This window comes from Gossypium arboreum, chromosome 12 (genome assembly GCF_025698485.1).
Source record: "Gossypium arboreum isolate Shixiya-1 chromosome 12, ASM2569848v2, whole genome shotgun sequence".
NCBI lineage: Eukaryota > Viridiplantae > Streptophyta > Magnoliopsida > Malvales > Malvaceae > Gossypium > Gossypium arboreum.
Window position 1 is genome coordinate 79,849,098 of NC_069081.1, and position 9,305 is coordinate 79,858,402.

Below are 9,305 nucleotides of genomic sequence, written 5' to 3' on the forward strand. Positions count from 1 at the left end.
ATCGATAAGTTAATGTGTAATTTTTTTAAGAGTTTAAAGAATTTACCAAATTGTTCATCTGAGCGGTCTTTCCTTGTCGCATTGGGGTATGGCACATGAGGTTTATATTCGACATTCACTGATTTGTTTTTATTATGACCTACCTCACCTTGACCTTTGCTTACCACAGTTTATTGCCTCGGTCCTGGTTCAGGCTCAACGACGCCTTCGTCATCTTGAATATTAATTACATTGAGTTGTTCCCTTGGGTTGGGTTCAGTATTACTTGGCAAGCTACCTTGTGGTCGTTCAGAGATTAGTTTGGAAAGCTGGCCTATCTGAGTTTCAATCCCTTGGATCGACGCTTGTTGATTTTTAAGTGCTGTCACGGTGTTCTGAAAATGGGTTTCTGACATTGATATGAACTTTGAGAGCATCTCTTCAAGGTTCAGCTTCTTTTCCTGTTGATAGGGTGGTTGTTGAAAACCCGGAGGATGTTGTGGTCTTTGATTTCCTTGACCGCCCCACGAGAAATTAGGGTGGTTCCTTCAACCTGCATCGTAAGTGTTACTATATGGGTTATTTTGGGATCGAGAGTTATTGTTACCCATATATTGGACTTGTTCCTCCTTGATGCTAGGGTTGAAGGGTTGATACTCTGTGCATGCTCCTCCTCCATTCGTCTCGCACCTCATTACTAGATGTACCTGAGTAGAACCAAGTAAACCATCAATCTTTATTTAGAAGTTCTACCTGATTTGACATCATAGTAACTAAGTCGACATTATAAACGCCTGCTGTTTTAGTTGGCTTAGTCCTCATGAATTGCCACTGATAGTTATTCAGTGACATCTCCTCTATAACTCATAGGCATCTTCAGGTGTTTTATTATTGATGGTTTTGCTAGCAGCTGCGTCAACCATTTGTCGATTCGAAGGATTTAGGCCATTATGGAACGTTTGAACCTGTAGCCAAAGCAGTAACCCATGGTGAGGGCACCTTCTCATTAAGTCTTTGTATCTCTCCCATGCATCGTAAAGAGTTTCTAAGTCCATCTGCACAAACGAAGAGATACCATTACATAATTTAGCCATTTTAGCAGGCAAAAAATATTTTAATAGAAATTTTTTGGTCATTTGTTCCCAAGTAGTGATTGACCCTCGTGGAAATGAGTTGAACCACTATTTAGCTTTGTTTCTCAATGAAAAAAGGGAATAACCGAAGACGAATGGCATCATCAGAAGCACCATTAATTTTAAATGTATCGCATAGTTCTAAGAAGTTTGCTAAGTGAGGGTTGAGATCCTCATCCTACAAACCATCAAACTGAACAAATTGTTGTATCATTTGAATAGTGTTAGGTTTTAGTTCAAAAGTATTTGCAGCTACAACAGGTCTAACTATGCTCGATTCAGTTCCTGTTAAAGAAGGTTTAGCATAATAATACATAGTGCCTGGAGCAGGATTTTGATTAACCGCAATTGCAGGAGGTAGCTGATTGTCTTGGTTTTCAGCCATCTCTTCAGTTGGGGGTTGAGTATTGTCCTCTTACTCGTTCTCTGTGTATCTTAAGCTTCGCCTTATTTCTCTTTGGTTTTTATGAACTGTGCGATTGATTTCTTCGTCAAAAAGTAGTGGTCCTGACGGGTTTCTTCTAGTCAAAACATATAAAACCTGCCAAGAGAAAGAAAAAGTGAATTAATAAATAATAATAAATAAAAATTAAATTGCAAGAAAAATAAATGGCTAAAGTAATAAAAATTGAGAGTTCCTAATATCTTAGTTCCCCGGCAACGGCGCCAAAAACTTGATCGCGTGATTTCGTGATAGGTTTTAAATATTTATAATTAATCGTTCTTGAAACTAACTATTATCGCGATGTAGGCAAGTGTACCTATCGAACAGTAGTATAGTTTTAGTAAGACCGGATTGTCGAACCCAAAGGAACTAAAAGTACTAGTAATGATTGTCTTTTTATTATCTAGCCTAAGAATAAAGAGGTTTTGTTTTAACTAACTAATTATCTAAACTAAGAACTCACAGAGAATGGAATTGGTGTAACACCCCTTACCCATTACCGTCGCCGGAACAGGATACAAGGTATTACCAGAACATAACATATACCAAGATAGAAATATGTCATCCCATTTGATAATGCATCGTATAACATATATCTTGAACAATATTAGCCAACTTTTATGGCTTGTACAAAGTAACTGGTCGAGTACTATAACTAATATTTTAAACCTAGACAAATATGACACATAACAAAATAATTTTTGCCTACTATACATGCCATAATTCAAAACATTTAGTTCAAATACCCCAAAGTATGATAGTGCGGGTAGATCTTCACGATCCTTGACTCCTGAGCAAGCTGGAGAACACTATAAGACAAAAGAGAGAAAACGAAGTAAGCTTATAGCTTAGTAAGTAGTATGTAAATACTAATTTAAGAATCTAACATGTTTACACAACAATTCAAGTATGTCTACTTTAACTTCACTACTTATTCCACTTGATTAAGCTGTCTCTGCTGTGTCATATTCACTAAATAAATCATAACTCGAGTTACAAAACTCGAAATTCATATCCGTAAAATTTCCTGAATCTAGACTCATAAAGCTTCTTGATAAATTTTTTATAATTTTGGTTCAGCATATTAGTACAGTTTATTAGTTAAAGTTTCCCTGTTACACAGCTCGACTGGCCTGACCTCTGTCCACTACGAATTGAATTTCTCTCAGTACATAACTCAAACAACCCTGAAGTCTGTTGTATTTAAAACTAGTCTCAATAAGGAATTTAGGCATGTAAACTATATTTCTTAGTTTGCTTTGTACAATTTTTAATGATTTTTCAAAGTGGAAACAGGGATCACGTATTCATCCTGAGCAAGTCAGTTACAATTGTAAATATCTCAAAATATAGAATTCCTTTGCTTGCCCTGCTTCTTTTATATGAAAGTAGACTCATTAAGCTTTAATTTCACATCTCATTCAACCTCTAATTATATTCCTCCTATTTTTGGTGATTTTTCAAAATCACGTCACTGCTGCCATCTAAAAACAGTTTTAATACTAATTTCACTCTTTCACACATTCTTTATGCTAACCTCATTTTATCGTATATATGTATATGCCACAATTCATTTTCACCACATTTCATTCACTATAAGTGTAGGTCCAAACCACAATGTCACCACAAAACCATCCCGTTGAACAATTCGGATCAATCCTCGATATTTAACGGTTTGAGACACACCCCACCATCATACTTCATTTAGTTCGGCTCTCTTGTACACATGGGGAACACTTAGTACCACTCATGCGACCTAGCCGATTTGTCTCGTAGCTCTCTTGTCTACATGGTGTCCTTCACTTGGAATCACGCATGCGACCTAGCTACATTTATCTTTCACGTAGCTCTCTTGTCTACATGGTGTCCTTCACTTGGAATCACGCATGCGACCTAGCTACATTTATCTTTCACGTAGCTCTCTTGTCTACATGGGATACATCTCGTATCACGCATGTGACCTAGCTACTCTGAGGGTGTCTCGTAGCTTTCTTGTACACATGATGTGCACTCAGCATCATACATGTGACCTAGCTACGCTCCTCTATTTCATTCGATCTCTCAGAATGTTCAACCGGATCTCTCTCTCGTATTTATTTCCATTCTTCCCATAGTCAATTTATATTTTAACATCAGCTAGTATATTTATATAATAGGCTGAAATATAAGAATGTACATGAAATTATTGTAATATTTACATACAACTTACCTTGGTGCAAAATATGGAAATTTTGCAATTTAGTCCAAAACTTTTTCTTTCCCTCGTTCGAGGTCGGCAGCGCCTTTCTTGATTATGGAGCTTGAAAGTTGAAGAATCCTAGCTATGGAGAGAGTGAAGTTTCGCAGCAACTAAATGGGGAAGATGACTATTTTGTGTTATTTTTCCCATTTTATTTCATTTAATATCAAAATGACTAAAATACCCTTACTACTAAACTTTCCAAAAATTCCTTCCATGTCCTAAATTTGTCCATGAACTTAAAATTGGTAGAATTGCTATTTACGACCTCCTAATAAATATTTCAAAACAATTTCATACTAAAATTTCTAGTATGCAAATTTTGCAACTTATTCGATTTAGTCCCTACTTTCAATTTAAACACTTTAGGCATAGAATTTCATCACGAAATTTTCACACAATCATGCAATCATATCATAAACCCCAAAATATTTATAAAACAATTATTTCTATCTCGGATTTGTGGTCACGAAACCACTATTCGATTAGGCCCTAATTCGGGTTGTCACAATTCTCCCCCCTTTAGAGATTTTCGTCCTCGAAAATCTTACCGATAAAGAGGTTTGGGTCTTGTTTCCTCATAGCTTCCTCGGGTTCCCACGTAGCCTCTTCTATCCCATGTCGTGCCACAATACTTTCACTAAGGCTATACTTTTGTTTCTTAAGCTGTTTAACTTCTCGAGCCAAAATCTTTATTGGTTCCTCCTCATAGGTCATATCCGATCGAATCTCAATTTCGTTGGGAAATCACATGTGAAGGATCGAACGATAACGTCATAACATTGATACATGAAACACGTTATGAATCTTTTCTAACTTTCGCCGGTAAGGCCAACCGATATGCCTGCTGGTCCAATTCTCTCAAGAATCTCGTGACGCCCAATAAAACGCGGACTCAACTTGCCTTTTCGACTAAATCTCGAATCTTTTCCATGGTGACACCTTCAAGAACACTTTATCACCCACTTGAAATTCAATCTCTTTTCTTTTTAAATCGCATATGACTTTTGTCGATCCAAGCGACTTTCAAGCAATCCGAATTACTTTTATTTTCTCTTGGTTTCTTTAACTAGATCAACTCCGTGAATCTGTTTCTCACTAAGCTCGGTCCAATATAAAGGAGTCCGACACTTACGACCATATAAGGCTTCAGACGGTGCCATTTGTATACTTGATTGATAAGCTGTTATTGTAGGCAAACTCAATCAAAGATAGATATTTCTCCCAACTACCTCCAAATTCTAAAACATAGCATCTAAGCATATCTTGAGTACTGGATTACTCTTTCCGCTTGACCATCTGTTTGTGGATCAAATGCGGTACTAAAGTTCAATTTTGTACCCAAAGCTTCTTGTAACTTTTTCCAAAATCTCGAGGTAAATCTTGGATCTCTATCGATATTATAGACATAGGTACTCGTGCAACTTCACAATTTCAGCAATATATAATTCGCTAATTTATCAAGTGAGTAATCGGTACGTCTTGGTATAAAGTGGGCTGACTTTGTTAATCTATCAACCACTACCCAAACAGCATCCTTCTTTTTAGGAGTTAAAGGCAAACCGTTACAAAATCCATGGTAATCTTGTCCCATTTCCACTCGGGCACCATTACGGTTGAAGTAATCCGAAGGTACTTGATGTTCACTTTTACTTGTTGACAGATCAAACACTTAGTTACAAATTCGAAATGTCCCTTTTCATACCGCCACCAATACTGACTTCTTTAAATCATTATACATTTTTGTGCTACCGGGGTGAACGATAAATGACCATTGTGCGCCTCATGTAATATTTTCGAATCAATTTATCATTTTCGCACACATATTACGTCTCGAAACATCAAGCAGTCATCTGGTCCAACTCGAAAATCCGAGTCATAACTCGATTCGCATTGAGTTCTCTTGATCCGCAACTCACTATCATTCTTTTGAGCATCACAAATCAACTGGAGAAATAACGGTTTAGCTCTCATCTCTGCTAAAATTGACCCGTCATCGACAATGCTAACCCGTGTTCATGGCTCTCAAAGTGAAAAGAAATTTTCGCTCAAGGCGCCAAGAACTACATTTGCTTTTCCGGATGATAATCAATCACTAGATCATAATCCTTTAATAATTCAAGCCATCTTATTGTCGCAAATTTAGGTCCTTTTGATTCATCAAGTACTTCAAACTTTTGTGATCGGTAAAATTCAGCATTTTCACCGTATAAATAATGTCGCCAAATCTTCAAGGCAAAAACAACAATGCCGCCCAAATCATGTGTAGGATAGTTCTTCTCATGCGGTTTTAAGCGCCTCGAAGCATAAGCTACTACTTTGCCCTCTTGCATCAACACACATCCAAGGCTCATCAATGATGCATCACTATAAATTACGAACTCCTTTCGACTGGTGTACTAAAATTGGTGCTTGATCAATCGTGCTTTCAACTTTTCAAAACTCTGTTGACATTTATCGGTCCATTCAAACTTAACATTCTTACGCAACAATTTAGTCATAGGAGAGGCAATTATCAAAAATCCTTCAACAAAGCGCCTATAATACCCGCCAAGCCTAAAAAGCTTCTAACCTCAGATACATTCTTGGCGGTTTCCAATCAACGATCGCAGAAATCTTGCTTGGATCCACCGAATACCATCACCGAGACTATATGCCCCAAAAATCGACTTCACGAAGCGAACTCACTTTTACTAAACTTGGCAAACAGTTTCTTTTCTCTCAAGATCTGCAATATAGTTCTCAAGTGTTCGGCATGTTCAAACTCATCTCGAGAATAAATTAAAATGTCATCTATAAACACTACTACAAACTTATCCAAATATGGCCGGAAAATCCGATTCATTAAGTCCATAAATATGGCTGGAGCATTTGTTAAGCCAAAAGGCATCACAGAAACTCATAATGTCCATACCTTGTCCTAAAGGCGGTTTTCGGCACATCTGACTCCTTAACTCTCAGCTGATAGTAACCAGACCTCAAATCAATCTTTGAAAACACTGTGGCCCCCTTTAACTGATCGAATAAATCATCAATCCTCGGCAATGGGTACTTGTTCTTTATAGTCACCTTATTAAGCTGACGGTAATCAATGCAAAGTCTCATTGAACCATCCTTCTTCTTCTGAATAATACAGAGCACCCAGGAGAGAAACTCGGTCTCACAAATCCCTTGTCTGTTAACTCCCGCAACCGAGCCTTCAATTCTTTTAATTCAGTTGGAGCCATTCTATATGGAGCAATCGAGATCGGTGCAGTACCCGGCAACAAATCAATGGCAAAATCTATCTCTCTGTTTGGAGGCAACCCAAGGCAATTCCTCTGGAAATACATCGGAAACTCACAGACTATAGGTACTGGATTCAAATTTCAGTTGAGACATCTCAACATTCATTACATAAGCAGATAAGCTTCACACCCTTTTCTCATGTATTTCTGTGCAGACATGTGCGAAATCACCATAGGCAATTTATTTGATTCGTCTGTTTCAACCCACAGAATTTCTCCATTTTCACATTTTAACTCTAGTGTCTTTTGTTTACAATCTACCTTAGCATCATACAATGTTAACGGTCCATTCCCAAGATAACGTCAAACTCACCAAATGGTAATGACATCAAGTTGGCCGGAAAACAAAGTGACCTTGAATCATTAATGGGCAATTCTTGCAAACCTTGTCAACTAGCACATATTGGCCTAAGGGTTCGACACTTTAATCGTAAACTCATAAATTCAACAGCAACTTTTTATTGGATACTAAATTCATGCAAATATAGGAATGGGTGGACCCGGATCAATCAATGCAATAACAATAGTATCATAGAGAAAATGTACCAAGAATGACATCGGAGATGATGCATCTTCTCGAGCACGTATAGCATAAGCTCTAGCAGTGCTCTAGCTTCGATCTTGCCGTTAAATCTTTCATCACAGTTCTACTACTAGTCCCACCTCCAGATTTCTCGGTGGTCTACCTCTACTAGCGGTGGTATTCATCTAACACTCTGAAATCTTTCTTCTTTAACCTTCTCCGGACGGTCTCTAATAAAATGCTCATGAGAACAAGACTTGAAACAAGCTCGCTCGGTCCCCAACACTCACCATAATGTTGCTCGCCACATTGTCGACACTCGGGCTTTCTAGGTCACACATTACCCACACTTGCCACCAAGTAGCTTGAGCTTTAGACCCGAATATGCTCTACCACGATCTCTGTAAATCCCCAATTGAAACTGTCATTCGAGGGTTTGTCTCTTTGGACCTCTTTGGTTGAGATTGAAATGGCTTACTTATCATCTTTTTCGACATCTCGAGCCTCAATAGCGACTTTTCTTCTTTCTTTGTTCAATTCTTGACTTTAAGAGCTCGATCAACCAATACTACAAATTCTTTCAACTCCAAAATCCTACAAACACTTTAATGTCCTCATTCAGCCCATCTTCAAATCTTCTACACATAATGGCCTCGGTGGACACACATTCGTAAGCATACTTGCTGAGTCTTACAAATTGCGTTCATACTCTGCGGCAGACATTTTCCTTGCTTCAATTCAAGGAACTCCTTCCGTTTTGATCAATAAATCGCTGACTTATGTATTTCTTTCTAAATTCTTCTGGAAGAAATCCCAAGTAACTTTTTCTTTTGGCACCACTGCAACCAAAGTCTTCCACCGGTGGTAGGCGAATCTCTCAAAAGTGATCTGACACACTTTAAGCATTCCTCGGTGTACATGAGAGCTCATCAAATACACGGGTAGAATTTTCAAGCTAGAATTCCGCTTTCTCGGGATCATCATCAACCTTTGCTCTAAACTCTTGCCCCTTGTTTTGAATCTTGTCAACCGGAGGCTTGTTCATTCTTACCAAATTTATACCTTGAGCACTCACAGAATCGTCGAGGTATAGGAGGGGTGGAGGAGGTTGAGCATTTGGATTTGCTCGAATAAATTCAGATACCAATTGTTCATCATTTGGAGAAAGGCGTCCCAGCCTCATCTCCTTGTCCCAATGTCTCAGTCTACTTTCCACAGTAGCGGTCCTTGTGCGGGAGGAGCGCATTACTAAAGACATCATCGGTAGCAGTTCCTTCGGGATCCATTACTATATTAAAACAAAACACAGTTTAGAATAATCAGAGTCACCACACTATCACAATATTTTTATGGCATGTATAGCTAGACTTTTACACACACTTTATTAGTCCGAGAACCGACTAAACTGGCTCGATACCACTAAATGTAACACCCTTACCCGTTATGAAATCGTAGGAGCAGATACAAGGTATTACGAGAACATAACATATACCAAGAGAGAAATATGTCATCCCATTTGATAATGCATCGTATAACATATATCTTGAACAATATTAGCCAACTTTTATGGCTTGTACAAAGTAACTGGTCGAAATCTTGTAACTAATATTTTAAACCTAGACAAATATGACACATAACAAAATAATTTTTGCCTACTATACATGCCATAATTCAAAACATTTAGTTCAAATACCCCAAA

The 9,305-nt window shown here is 37.9% G+C and overlaps 1 non-coding gene across 1 annotated transcript; it reads left to right on the plus strand.

Annotated features, from left to right (window-relative positions):
- Positions 1 to 960: 960 nt before the first annotated feature.
- Positions 961 to 1,067, plus strand: LOC128286338 (small nucleolar RNA R71). The gene has a single exon (XR_008276881.1). It is a non-coding gene; the product is annotated as a small nucleolar RNA R71 (small nucleolar RNA).
- The last annotated feature ends 8,238 nt before the right edge of the window (positions 1,068 to 9,305 follow it).